This window comes from Astyanax mexicanus, chromosome 4 (genome assembly GCF_023375975.1).
Source record: "Astyanax mexicanus isolate ESR-SI-001 chromosome 4, AstMex3_surface, whole genome shotgun sequence".
NCBI classification, from domain to species: Eukaryota; Metazoa; Chordata; class Actinopteri; order Characiformes; family Acestrorhamphidae; genus Astyanax; species Astyanax mexicanus.
The window spans coordinates 8,693,607-8,708,058 of NC_064411.1; the positions used below are offsets into that span (position 1 = coordinate 8,693,607).

Sequence of the window (14,452 nt, forward strand, 5' to 3'; positions counted from 1 at the left end):
GCATTCTAACATGAAGTAAAATCACAATTGACTTATTGGCACCCCTGAATTTAGTATATGTACTCTCAATTGTCATTGTGAATGTAATGAGTAGGGATTTAAGAAGTAGTATAATACAGAGAGATGAAAATTGTGAAATAATAAAATGTGTCAACATTATTATTTTTTACGCAAATTACACCACCAAGTTTGACCCCAACTTCCACTGTAATTTGCCCCACCCCCATCCATTGTTTTCTGGCTGAATGACAAGAACACTCCAACACAGACAAGACAATAACAGAGAAGACTGGTGTACGGTTTCCAGTTGTAACGCTCCGGAGCCAGTCTCAGTTCAGACTATAGAAAGCGGACCTGCTCTCTCCTGGATTGAAGAGTTCACACTGTAAACTGCAGATTCTAAGGTCATTGTTTCTGTGATTTTTAATTTGAAATTTTAAGGGCTGTCAACGTTAAATTGTTAACACATGCTGTTAATTTGGAATCAGAAACAAGTTACTATTTTTTCAAGTTTTTTTTTTTACGGCGCCAAGTTTGACCCTAAGTTTTGCTGTAATCTGCCCTGCATCTGCCCAACATGCAGATTTTTTTTCTGGATGAATGACTAAAATGCTCCAATCCAGTATACAGCTGTAACGCTCTGGTTCCGCACCCTGCGTGGTGCCGATAATCTAGGTTAAGTTGCTAATAAGCTATACAGATAACCAAATTGTAATTTCAATTACCGTTACTACCGAAGCATATTGCTGCCACAGAAAATAAATATCTTAAACATGTCGTAATATCGAGAAACTATCTTGTTTTTACTGAGCAAGTTCATAATTCTTTGGCTTTTATGTGTTTTCATAAGAGGCTTGTGACATGTTTCTTGAGCAGGACACTTTAAATTGACAACCGTATGCAAATCTTCAGCATATGTTTTGAAATCCAATTTTTTTCCATCATTATATACTGTTAAAAGTGACTATATGGGAAGCTTAAAACCTTAGTTTTGCCGATTTCACTATAATATGCACAAGAAACAGTGTCTGATTGATCCAAGTTGTAATGTAAATCAAATAAACATCTTAAAACATTTTATTGTTATTATTTTAGACCAGGTTTTCTAATTTTATGTAGTGTTATATCTAAAGCAGCACTTTTAAAGAAGTTATTTAAAGAAGGCGAGACATACATCGTTAAAAATGCTTCTATTAAGGAAGAACCGCCTTAACCGCCAAAAATGCTTCTTGCACAGGGTTCAGGTTTCTTCCACACACCTGCACTGAGTGTGTCTGAGGACTGAGGTCAAGCTGGACATGGAGACCATTTACCCACCAACAGAGGTCACTGCCCTGTAAGATGCAAAGCTTTTCACTGGGAAAAACAAACGTAATAAAAAAAAAAATAATAATAATAACAACAATATCACGTGGTGCTCCGGGATTTGAACCCCCACGAGCCATGAGAAGGGGCTGAATGCGCTGGATAATCTTACTGCGCCACCATGGCATGTGTGACCGTGGCAGCCCTTAGAACAGAGTAGGACGAGTAGGTGAGAAATGAGACCAAAGAAAGTCCAAACACGAGGGAGAACATCTCTGGTCTTATATTTATTTTTATTTCTCTCTTTTATTTATTTATTTATTTGTTTTTTCTCTCTCACTCAGAGAAGGGAGTGGAGAGGAAAAGACAGCAAGGAAAGAAAGATATAGGGTGGCTACAGACCACTGGAAAAAAGGGGAAAGGCACAGAGGACAACAGGCTTCTCAGGGAAGAGATAAACAGAAACACAGTGGACTGCTCTGGATGAACAGGTCCAGCCTTCACTGTGTGTTCTTTTCTTTTCTTTTCAACAAACTGGCGTGATCTCACTCTCAACATGAGGGTTAAGAATCTGGGCTGGGGTGCATCTGAGCCCAGCTTTTAAAGCTTGCACACAGCTGTCGTCAATCGACCCTGATTATTGCCAGAGGTGTAGTGTGGCCTCCCCCTAGTGGTCGGAGGGCCGTGGTCCGGGCAAGTCCTGACATTAAGCCTAGTCTTGGACTACGCAGCATTTAGAATTAAGGTTTTTCATTAAAATGAATATGTAGTCTAGGACTAGATTTGATCCCTGTCTAAGCAGATAGGTATTTTTACATTTTTAGTGTAAAGTAAATATTTTGCTGAATCTTGACTGACTGTAAAAAGGTAACTTGTTTTGTGAGTGTTTTTTCTTTCTCTCTCTCTTTAGGTGAGCTCTATCTGAACCGTTGTCTCTGGAGAGGACATTTCTCTGAGGGATGTCACCATTGAAGATGTGGGGTCTCTGTGGTCATTTCTCCCTGGATGGAGGCAGACACTCTTCCACCAAAGAACCTCCTGAAAAAGTTTGCAGGAGCTTCCTGTGAACAGGAGCCCACTGCTACTGCAATTCTCAAAAAAGAAGAGGGATCCTTGCTGGACATTTATAAGAATTAACAAAGCCGCGTCTTTGTTTCTCCTGTGATGGTTAACAGTTGTTCAGTGTTCAGGTTATGTAACCATTGCAGGAGATGCCACTGTGTTGTAAAAAAAATTAAAACAATGGTTATTCAAGGGTTCTTTAAATAAAACGTGTGTATATATATATATATATATATATATATATATATATATATATATATATATATATATATATATATATGGGCAGAAAGGGCAGGAAACATGCTGGACAGGACCTCAACCCATAACAGGCTCACTCTTTTATTGTTGGTTCATTTTTTGAATATTTTTTTTATTTAAAGCTTTGCTATGAGATGCCAGTTAATCCATGTTTACTGTTCACATTGAAAACAATAAAGAATGTTTGCTTGGTTCCTCCGTCTTTTCATCATTACCATCACCAGTATTATAGAATGAATATTGTACCACTTTACTTTAAGGTCCACAAACATCATGAACTCATGAAGAATTGATACTTAATTAACGCTGAATATTTTTGTTATATGAGGTGTTGTAGAAATGAAAAATGAAAGGTGGGTTCGCACCCACCTCTCGCCTTGGGCTACAACTCCCTTACGTGTTCGTTGAATAGAGGAGTCTAGACAGATGGAGTGAAGTTAGAAGCAAAACAAGTATTTATTACAAAAGACTGGATCCAGGAGAACACAGAAAAGAGCGGTCGTTGACCGTTCCACATATGCTCTGACCCCCCTAATGATCTGACTCCATGTATATACGAAAAATGACGTGATATCTGCCGATGAGGCGTTGCTAAAATCATCTCCTGTCAGCATGCATGGTGTTACGTGTTAGCGCTCAAGATTCGCTAGTCTTTGGCCTTGAGTGTGCGCAGACAGTCCGGCATTTGTTCAGTAATTAGACAGTGTTGCACTCCCTGTGCGCATGCCCTCCTTAATTTGACAGGTGAAGGACTTTACGTGCACGGAGAGAGAAAGACCGTATTGTTTGCCCAGAAGCCTCCTTTGTATTAAGTTAGGTCATGCAGAATGCACTATCTGATAATTTGTAGCGGTTAGTGAGAAAAACATGCAATCACACAATGGGTTTCAGTGAGGTGTCAGTGGCGCGTGATTCGTCCGCCATACAATGGGTCTATACGTTTATGTATCATGTGGTTTAGTTTGTCAGACTAAGGCCTGTGTTTAGTCACATGCTTGTTAAAAACAATGTTTCACTATATACGTGAAGAATACATGGTGGTTAATGGTTAGTTTTCTATATAAATGTGTGTAAGATATACTGTGAGTAATAAAATGGTCAATATGGTGTAAGTATTGGTTAATACATACAAAATACAGGGTTTCACAGATGATTATGTAATTTTAGATACCAAGATAAGTAATCATGATTGTGAGATACTTGTCAATATATTCAAGGTAAAACAAGGTTTCTTCGTAAGATTTCCCACAATTCCCCCTTTCGACGTATCAAACAGATACGTCGACAAACCGTAATTCCTCCAAATCATGTATTTACATATGTTCAACACTTGAAAACATGTGTATGAACATTGTACTAAAATGTGAGAGCGAAAACCTGTCGCGGCAGCCTTCCAACCTATTTTGACAGGAAAAATTCTCTCACAGCCCCTCTGCCACCCAGGCGGCTAATGAGATGAACTCTATCAAAGGAGGAAGTGACATCATAACCTTAAAGTCATCCCCAAGACTAGTTGGTTTACAGCAGTTCCTCTTGCTCTTCCTCACATTCCAGTATAGGCCGATCCCAATTGACATGTGTCGACCTAATTACGTGTTCCCACTTGTTACAAGGTCTGGCTTTATAAGCTGCTTAATCGGTGTTATGGGTGATTCTCATGAAGCTGCATGCAACATGTCCATGACAATTTTTAAAATCAGTACTTAATTCACAAAAACTCTGATATTGTGTGTAAAGCAAATAGGTAGTACTGTATGGATCAATTGTTTTCATTATCATAGAAAATTATTTTTATATAAATTAATTAAAAAAAATATATATGGAAATTCTCATCACCGTTATGTGTCCGTACCCCTTCCTTCTAATTTTAAGTTAAACCATATTAAAAGTACTAAGCATATCGAATCAATAAAATAGATTAAAGTCATTTAAAATATCAACATTTATACATAATATAAATATTTTTGAACAAAAAATGTACTTGATTTTAAACAAAATAACTGTGTCCGAAGAATTTTTTCTCATTACCGTTTCATGATTTTACCCCCTAAAAAAAATTACACTGTGCCTTTAAATTGATCAGCTATCCCATGATGCATCACTTCAGATACAAGCTTCAAAATGGATATAAGGTCAGTTGGTCACTATTCTCTCCCTTTGAGAAATCTGTGTTAATATTGCTAAAACTGTCCTCAGTTACACTGTGTATTATCATTACCGTTATGGTTTAATACTCATTACTTTAAAAATATAAAAATAAATTATTTCATGAATATTATCACAATATAAGGCTTTTTACAGCTGGCAAAGTTATAGGTTGTTATCATATTAGCATTTTAAGTTATTTGTGAAATTAGCTAAGAGCATCTCATTACCGTTATGGATCTAAAATGTTAATTGTTTTAAATGTTTCACATCTTATCATAACTTTTCTTCATTTTACTATAGTATACCCCTCACCTGTTGTCCACATGAGTTTTTTGATCAAACATATTCTAAAATAATTCCCATTAATTAAAAAATTAAAAGATATTTTACAAATGTTGTATCGGTAATGAGAGTTGCTTAACTATAAATAAATAAATAAAAAAGATCAAAGTAATTGTCAAGGACTGTGCTGTTAAGTTGATGGGATTTTGTTGTGGAAATATGAAATTAGTCATCAAAAAATGTTTTGAACCGTTGATCTAGCTTCGTCATTTACTGTAACGGTAATGAGAATTATTCTGGATCATATAAGATTCAAATGATAATAAAATTCTATTTTTAAAAAAAATATATGAAAAAATAAACAATATAGTAAAATACACATTCTATTTTAGCATCTCAACTTGAAAAAATGCTGCAATGAGGTGAAAAACTTTTTTATGTTAATGTGAAAGTCTTCGTGAGAATCCCCCTTATGGTTACACTTAAGATTATCATCACGGGACCAACACAAGTACACCGCTTCCCCCTTGGACCCCTGCTTACCACAAGTAACCACGTCGCATAAGTTCACTGTCCATATTGTCATCTCACCCCAATATTAGTCTAATTCTATACCTCCCCAGCGCCTGATGCATTTTAAGTTAGGCTGATTGATGGTTGATCGTTTGGTTCTATTAAGCTGTGTGGGCTGGTCTGTAGTTGTTGCGTTTGTCGGGTGTACGGTTGCTGATGTGTTTACAATTGTTCCCTCTACCGTTGTTAGTTGTTCTTGCTTTGATACGATGGCCAATGTTATTATCATGATACCCATGAGGGCAACGGTTATTATTATCTGGAGCCATATTGGAATAGCCAGAGGAAATGCTTGTCCGTTATAGTTTCCGTACTTTGACCTGTCCCACTCCCTTTTTCCGTACCAAGCCATTATTAAACCATAAATGTGTTTTCCCTCTAAGTTTTCCACTATCTAGCAAACTTGTTATCTTATAGCCTTATATGTGTAAGTGTTAAAGTTACAGAGTGTATATATATATATTTTTTTTTACAATTTCTTTTTTGCAAGAGTCCAAAGCAACCTGCAAAGAAAAACAATGTTCAGGACAACCTGTAAGGGAAAAATAATGTGTTCCCCCCTAATTTAGCAAATCACAGTTTATACCCCTATATGTGTAAATGTTAAAGTTGCAATGCGTGTAGTTCTCTTCTTCTTTCTTCAGGGTTCTGAAGGTACACTACCTCAGCCCCACGTACGAAGAGCTTTATTCTGGCTCTTGATGTCTGCAATATCAGTGAATGAAAAGTATGAGTTGGTGTGTGATAAGACTATGTGTGTTCTTTAATGAGATGTGTTTTAGAGTCTCTGTATGTAGTGTACTTTGACGCAATCGAAACGTTGTTGAATGAGTCACTCCCTCAATTCCTCTACTTGGTCACAGCCATGCTGTGTGCTGTCTGCTGCTGTGCTCTTGAGAAATCTTTTCTCTGCTGTGGCCAGGCCAGGCCCGTGCTGCGGGGGCTCTGCTGCCCCTCCTTCCCGCTGCGGGCCTCCATCTGGGTCAGACGATTCAGCTGCTGTGCTCACCTCTCCCTCTGGCTCTCTAAGCGATCTCTGTTGTTGCACAGCTGTAGAACCCTCGCCTATCAGTTGATCTGCGTACGTTGTTCTCTCAGTCACCTGGAAAGGCTCAATCCAGCCATGCTCGTTCCCCTTTTGTGCGTAGTGGTGGAGGAGCCCTGACTCCGTGTCTGTATTGGTCCACCTTTGCACCACATTCTCCTTCTCCCCCTGTGTAAACAGATCTGAAACGAAACTTTTGTATTCGTTATAATCATGTTTAAGGTTCACTATTCATTTTGGAAGTTTTTAAGGCGTCCTCCGTGTCTCCTTTCTGCAAGTTAAAATACATGGTTAAAATACATTTATCACACTTGACTTGAGCTCTAATTTCCCCTTGGAAGTTAATTATTTCATATTTAAATTTTGTCTGTGCACAGATTTAAGCCCAATTTTTGTTTTCTTACCTTCCTCAGTTGTCCTGATTTTCAGTTATACTCAATCATGATCTTTAATGTCAAAAGTGCTTTAAATCCCTAACTTTTAGGAATTTTCAATTTTAAATTGCAACCTTTAATTATCATCACCATTAATTACTTGCTTTTACCTTCCTTTTGTTCACATCCCTTTCCCTTTTAGTGTAACTGCTTCCCTGTGGCTCTGTTATATCCAAATTAGCTCTTACAAACACTACTAATGTTCACCACCCAGTTTACCACTAGACACACACTATGTCTCATGCATGCACACACACAAACTCAAACACGTCCACTCTCACAAACACTAACCAAGCTAAAGATCACACACCTCAACTCTGCAGCATCATTGTACAGACCATATTTTACTACTTCACAGCACAAAACTGCTGCTTTAAACGCACCTGCTGTTAAGCCTCCCACTTAAAGCTTCCTGTAGATCTTCTCATATTGTATTGGTAATACCTTATAGATAATAAATAAGAAACAAACATTTGGAAATACATCTGAATCATGTTTTTTATATAGATCGTAATGATCAGCTGCTCTATTTTCCCCTCCATATCCACACTGATTAATAGAATATCAGGGCCCAAAGTTTTAAACTCAGCACAAACTACACATAATGTGGCTTCTGTCTCAGGAATGGTTCCATATTGATGTACTGGGCTTTCTTGGGTTACTTTTGCTTGGACTTTAGAATCACTGTTTGTGGCTATATTATTTTACCTGCCACTTTAATTTTCTGCAGTGTGCTATTTTACTAAGAAATTATATGTAGCGCCCCCTAACTAGGGGTTACCAGACTACGCCACCCCTTAAATTACTTATTTTATTTAGAGTAAGGGGAACTCTCAAATAAGACACAAGAACTTGACTGTAGTACAAAATACAATGATTTATTTAAAACCGTACCAAAGTCAAATCTACTGTCAGTTTCATTTATTGGGTGAGAGGAAATCTATATATAAAAATTTAAGAAAATCACAATTTACCCATGACCACTGGGTCCAGGGTATGGAGAAATATGAAGTCAATCCAATAGGACCAAAAGAACACACGTGAATAAAGTTTACTTAATCACTGCACAGCAAACTTAAAAATAAAATAAACTAAGTACAAAAAAAAAGAATCACACTTCTAGTGAACAGGACTTAGCCGAATATGGTTGACTCCAAACCCCCAGTCCCAGTAACAATTATAGCCACAGCTAAAATTGACTAATTGTACCACGTGGTTACCACTAGGCTAGAGTCTATACAGAGCACATCATTAAAAACCACAATACTTAAAAATACCTGAGCAGTTAATACACTTAGTGCTACAAAATTTATGGTAGAATAAAAAAATAAAAAAAAGAAATACAAAAAAAGAGCAGAAAACAGCAACTGGCAACCACTGGAACTGTGGCTCTCACTTAACTCAAGGTGGAATGCTAACTTCGCCCATGGACAGGGTAGCAGCTTTAAACCTCTGATCAAAAATACCTTCAAAGTTAGTCAGGATAAGTAGGAATTAACAAGCAGCTTAGCCAAGAGCTCTTATATCACGTCGCCAGGCACAAACACAGACTGTTGCTATTTATAGCCACTCACAGTCGCTCAGCCTCGGGCACTCCTGTTCTCACTGAGTACTTCACTAGCTCAGAGAATCGTCTCCAGCCCACGCTGCTACTCGCGTTAGCTTAGCCACACAGTGCTACCTTCCATAGGACCCCCTATAGGTGCGTATATAAGTGCCTGCAGGACCACACTGACTCGCTAATGCTGGCGCCCTAGTTAATGACGTAACTCGTTCACGCCCCCTGCACCTGCACGCACACACACACACACACACACACACACACACACACACACACACCCACAATAGCTGGCTACAATCCACCCCCTCCAAATGAATCGGCGTCCCGACGATGACACTGGCCACTCATGCTTCCCGTTCAGGAGGTTCTTCCTCCTGCTACTCTGTTATAGCTGCTCGGGGGAGCCGGTGAGGGTTAGAGTGTTGGCCTGCATTGGATCTACTTGATCGACGTAGGGGCATAGGCACTAGCAAGGCCTCTCCTTCAGAAATGGGGGGACTATTTGGTCTCGGTCTCACCTGGGGTTCTTCTCCTACTACCAGGACAACCATGTCCCCTGATTCGTCCTCCTCTGAAGCTTGAGGGTTGTGTAAATCGGCCTCACTTACAGTAAGGACAGTGTCTGTGGTGTCCTGCTGTTCATCTGAAGCTGCCCTCAGTTCTGATCGATGTACCTGCCGAACTGGCCCTTCTTCATTAGCAGGGACCACAGAATATACTGCCCCCATGCCCACTGGACTTCTGATGACTCTGTAAACACAGGAGTCCCAGTGATCTTGAATCTTATTCCGCCCTGATGGATGGTTTCGCAGGTAGACAAGCTGCCCTTCCTTAAATCCAGAATCATTTACTCTGTCATTATGATTCTGATTTCTCCTGAGGGCCTGCTCTTTTGATCTTTGCCTTACGTGTTCGTGTACTAATCGAAGGCTCTGCTGATGCTTCTGAATCCATTCATCCAGATTTTCCACACTTGTCATGTCTTCACCCATTCCCAACAGGAAATCTACCGGTAGCCTCGGGTGACAACCAAACATGAGAAAATAAGGGGAGACCCCAGTGGTCTGATGAGGAGTTGTGTTATAGGCAAAGGTCAATTGGGGTAAGTGATGTGGCCAATGTTTCTTCTGGTCAACGGGGAGAGTTCTTAGCAGATCGTGTAAGGTGCGGTTGAAACGTTCGCACTGTCCGTTCCCTTGAGGATGGTAAGGGGTGGTCCTACTCTTCTGAACCCCATAAATCTTACACAACTGTTGAATCAGCATGCTTTCAAAATTCCGGCCTTGGTCAGAGTGTATACGGGCTGGAGGGCCAAAGCGATGGAACCAATGCTGTACCAGTGCCTGGGCCACTGTCCTCGCTCTCTGATCTTTAGTGGGAACAGCCTGCGTATACTTTGTAAAAATGTCAGTCATCACCAGAACATTCTCCCGACCATCTGATGCCGGTTCCAAGACTGTGAAATCGATGGCCAAGATTTCATTTGGTTGTGATGCTTGCAGAGTGCCCCGGTATGGCCGAACCTTAGGCTGGATTGCTTTCCCCAGTGTGCATCTTTGGCACTGGTGGCACCATTTTTCAACATCCTGGCCCATGCTGGGCCAGAAACAGCGGCTCCGCAATAGCTGAAGTGTTCGCTCGGTACCTTGGTGCCCATGATCATTATGGACACTACGCAGGACTTCTTCTTGAAGACACTGGGGGAGGAGCAGCTGGAGATATTCTGGTCCACCACCGTGTGGACGGACTAAACGATACAGTAAGCCCTCTTTCTCCACAAACCTATCCCACTGGCGCATCAGAGCTTTACTAGCATTGGATAAAGTTTCACGTTCTCCTGCAGTTGGGTAATGCCTTTCACTATAAAACTTCCACACTGGTTTGATCACTGGGTCAGCTTTCTGCAACAAGCTCAGGTCTTGAGGTGAGCGCCCTGGAAATGCAATCAGTTCACTGCACTGGGCACTGAAACCACTTGGCTGTTCACTCAAGGGGGCTAGCGCTAGTTGTGGTGGAACCCCCGTCCCTACTGCAAAACGCTCTATGTACTGCCGGGACAAGGCATCTGCATTTTGGTTGCTCTTTCCAGGTCGATACTTAATCGTGAAGTTAAAAGAGGCTAATTGGGAAGCCCAGCGCTGCTCAACTGCACCAAGTTTAGCAGTTTGCAAGTAACTCAAAGGGTTGTTATCTGTAAAGATAGTGAAATGGTTACCTAGCAAATATTCCCTGAACTTCTCGGTGACAGCCCATTTCACAGCAAGCAGCTCAAGTTTCATTGAGCTGTAGTTGTCCATGTTTCTTTCCGTGGGCCTTAGCCCTCTACTAGCAAAGGCAATTGGACGCACCTTTCCATTCTGTTCTTGTGAGAGCACAGCTCCAAGGCCTCCATGGCTAGCATCCACTTCAAGGATGAATGGTTTGTTAAAATCAGCATAAGCCAGAACAGGAGCAGAGGTAAGTTTTGCTTTTAACATCTGGAACGCCTTTTCACAGTCTTCGCTCCAAGCTGTGGCCAGAGAGGTCTTGGGGGTCTTCCCCTTCCGTCGGGATCCACTAAGCTTTCCAACCAAGTTGTGTAGTGGTGCTGCAAGCTTGGAAAAGCCCTCCACAAAACGTCGGTAATAACTTGCAAACCCAAGAAATGAGCGCAGTTCAGCAAGATGAATAGGGCGCTCCCACCCTTTAACAACTTCAATTTTTGCAGGATCAGTTGCCACCCCTTCAGCCGAGACAACATGGCCCAAGTAGCTCACTTGATGTTGAAAGAAGTGACACTTTGACAGTTTCACTTTCAGTTTCTGCTTCTGGAGCCGAGCAAATACTTCTTCCAGCCTTTCCAGATGTTGTTCAACAGTGGCAGAGAACACCACGACATCATCGAGGTAAAGAAGCACGGACTGGTAACGACAGTCACCAAACATTCGCTCCATAAGACGTTGGAAGGTTCCAGGTGCATTGCACAATCCGAACGGCATTCGATTAAACTCGAATAGACCAAAGGGGGTGCAGAAAGCTGTCTTAAATTTATCTTTTTCAGCCACAGGAACTTGGTTGTACCCGCTTGCCAGATCAAGGGTGGAAAACCATCTTGCTCCAGATAATGCGTCTAAGGATTCTTCTATTCTGGGAAGTGGATAAGAGTCCCGGCGAGTCTTTGAATTCAACTGCCTATAGTCTACGCAAAGTCTAAGACTTCCATCCTTCTTAGTTACAAGCACGATAGGGGAAGAATAAGGGCTACTACTTTCCCTAATTACCTTGCTGTCCAGTAACTGTTGGATGTGGTTTTTCACCATTTCATACTGGGAAGGAACAATCCGACGGTAAGGCTGGCGCACGGGTACATCATCTACCAACGGGATTTCATGGGTGATCAAGGAAGTACAGCCCAAGTCACCATCACTTTTAGAAAAGATACTACCATACTTGGAAAAGAGGGCATTAGCCTGAACAGCCTGTTGTTCGGTCAGTCCTTCAAGATTAACTAGAATCTGATCAGAAGAATTGTTGGACATGCTTGTTTTTTGAGTGGATATGAAAGCCGAGCACTCCTCAAAGGAAGACTCCACCAAGACACTTGACTCTGTTTCCACCAACACTGCTGAAACTGCTTGCACGATGCCCACTACATGACAAGGGGGAAGCCACACATCAGCATTACTGACGTTAACAATGGGGGCATACAATACACCTTTCTTTGCCAAGACCAAAGTGGGGGACAAAAGCAAACCTTCAGGCAGGTGTCCATCTTGCGAACCCAATGGCTCCAAAAGAAACTCCACTGATTCCAGCTGAGGGCATGTAACAGGAACCATCGATAAAGTACCAGCAACAATGCGCACAGGTAGTTGTCCGTGAACGCGAACCTTGAAGGGCATGACAGCATTCAAAATGGCGTCCATCTTTTCACAGTGGCGTAGAGCATGCCGCACCGCCGGGACCACCGACTGCACTGGGGGAGAACAAAAGAGTTGAGGACCATGCTGTTCAAACAGGGTTTGGTAACAATCCCTCAGCACATTCATTCCCAAAATGCCTGGTGTCTCTACTTTACGACCCTGAAGAGCAACATCCATAGGATCCTTCACTATTAAAATCCCCCTCCCAGGTATGCACTGCCCCAAAACCACAACATCAAGTTCAAGGTAACCTATGTATGGAATGTCTAGCCCATTCGCTGCTTTAAGGCCTAACCATCTACAGTCCTTCTTTTGCAAATGTGTAAAGTGCTTAGTAAAAAAACTCTCCGTTATAGTAGTAACCATTGACCCTGTGTCAATTAAGCAGGAGACTGCTATCCCACCCATGTGTACATCTAGTACTGGACAATTCCCAACTAGCTGACTATACGAAGGGCGGTTAGTGACTGAGCCAGACCCTTCTGATCCCAGTGTGTGGCTCTGCACACTGGGGAGTTCTAGTTTTCCGACTGCACAGTGGAATTGCTACGGGGGGTTATAGGATTAGGCCTATTAGTACTCTGAGGAGGCGCGGCTCGGCAGTGACGGGCAATGTGACCTGATCCATCACACCTAAGACAAATAGGCTGGCCATCCGGAGTACGTCTAAAGCGATTGTTTCTAGATGTAAAACCTGAAGCACTACTGCTAGAAGGGCGAAAATGTTGGACCAACATATCAAGTTGGGCTTGCTGTCTTAAGACCATCTCTTTTAAGTCTGCCAATTCAGAAGTTTGAGCAATAGTAGCCTCACACTGGGGCACAAACTGAACTTCACTATTGCGTGGTACAGCACGCTGACCCCGATCCCGACCTGACTGGCCCTCCTCCATCCACCTAATAGCCTCCCGCCTAACCCCTAAGAGAGATATATCCCCATTATCCCGCACTAGTCTTTTGAGCTCTCTACGTAACGTATGGTCCCTAACATTCTCGCAAAATTGGTCCCTTAAAACTTCACCAGAATTTGGGATAGCATCAGTTTTACACTGCTTTACTCTGTCCATGAGTTCCATTAGAGCATGAGAAAATTCAAACAAAGACTCATTCTCCCTTTGTTTACGATCAAAAAAACGCTGTTGCCAATACACATAGGACTTAGTACACCCATATACCTCCTTTAAAATACTAATAATCTCCTCTGGGTTTTCTCTGCTTGCAGTAGGCCGATACTTTATTTCATTACGAGCCTCACCCTCCAAATGGTCATATAAAAACATAGCTTTATCTAAAACAGACAGGTGTCTAGACCTTATACAACTTTGTGCCTCCTCAACCCATTCCTCCACTGAATGGGCCCCAGCAGCTGTTGAACCAGAGAATTTAGGACACTTCCTTTCTCTAGGTAAGTAAAAGGCCTGTTCCCGCCGTACAGATGGGGTTTCATTGTCTCTAAAGTTATCCCCAGTACCTCCATTTTGTGACCTAGAAAGTCTCTCATTTGCAGTTTGGAGCTGTCCCACTTGCTCCCGTAGCCTCTGCAGCTCTTCTTCCATGTGGATTCCTTGCGGATAGGGCCCTCTGTGTTGGGATGCCAGCTGCTGTTTTCTATACCAAAAAAATTTTTTTTTTTTTTTTTTTAAATCACGCTAACACTGCTCAAAACTCTACTCACACCTTCATAAATAAACTGACAGGAAAACAAGAAAGTAACTTAAAAATAGTTCGACCCTGCCGACTACGCCAGATTGTAGCGCCCCCTAACTAGGGGTTACCAGACTACGCCACCCCTTAAATTACTTATTTTATTTAGAGTAAGGGGAACTCTCAAATAAGACACAAGAACTTGACTGTAGTACAAAATACAATGATTTATTTAAAA

The 14,452-nt window shown here is 41.5% G+C and overlaps 2 protein-coding genes across 2 annotated transcripts in view; both read left to right on the forward strand.

Moving 5' to 3' along the window:
- The window catches only part of LOC111190033 (zinc finger protein 239-like), a 269,476-nt gene extending 266,782 nt beyond the window's left edge, over nt 1–2,694 (forward strand). The window contains exon 3 of the transcript XR_007438694.1: nt 2,216–2,694. The gene's annotated coding sequence lies outside the window, so the exon portion shown is untranslated. The remainder of the gene's footprint in view (nt 1–2,215) is intronic.
- The window catches only part of LOC125801498 (zinc finger protein 239-like), a 154,288-nt gene that overhangs the window by 15,525 nt on the left and 124,311 nt on the right, over nt 1–14,452 (forward strand). The gene's annotated exons all lie outside the window — the stretch shown is intronic.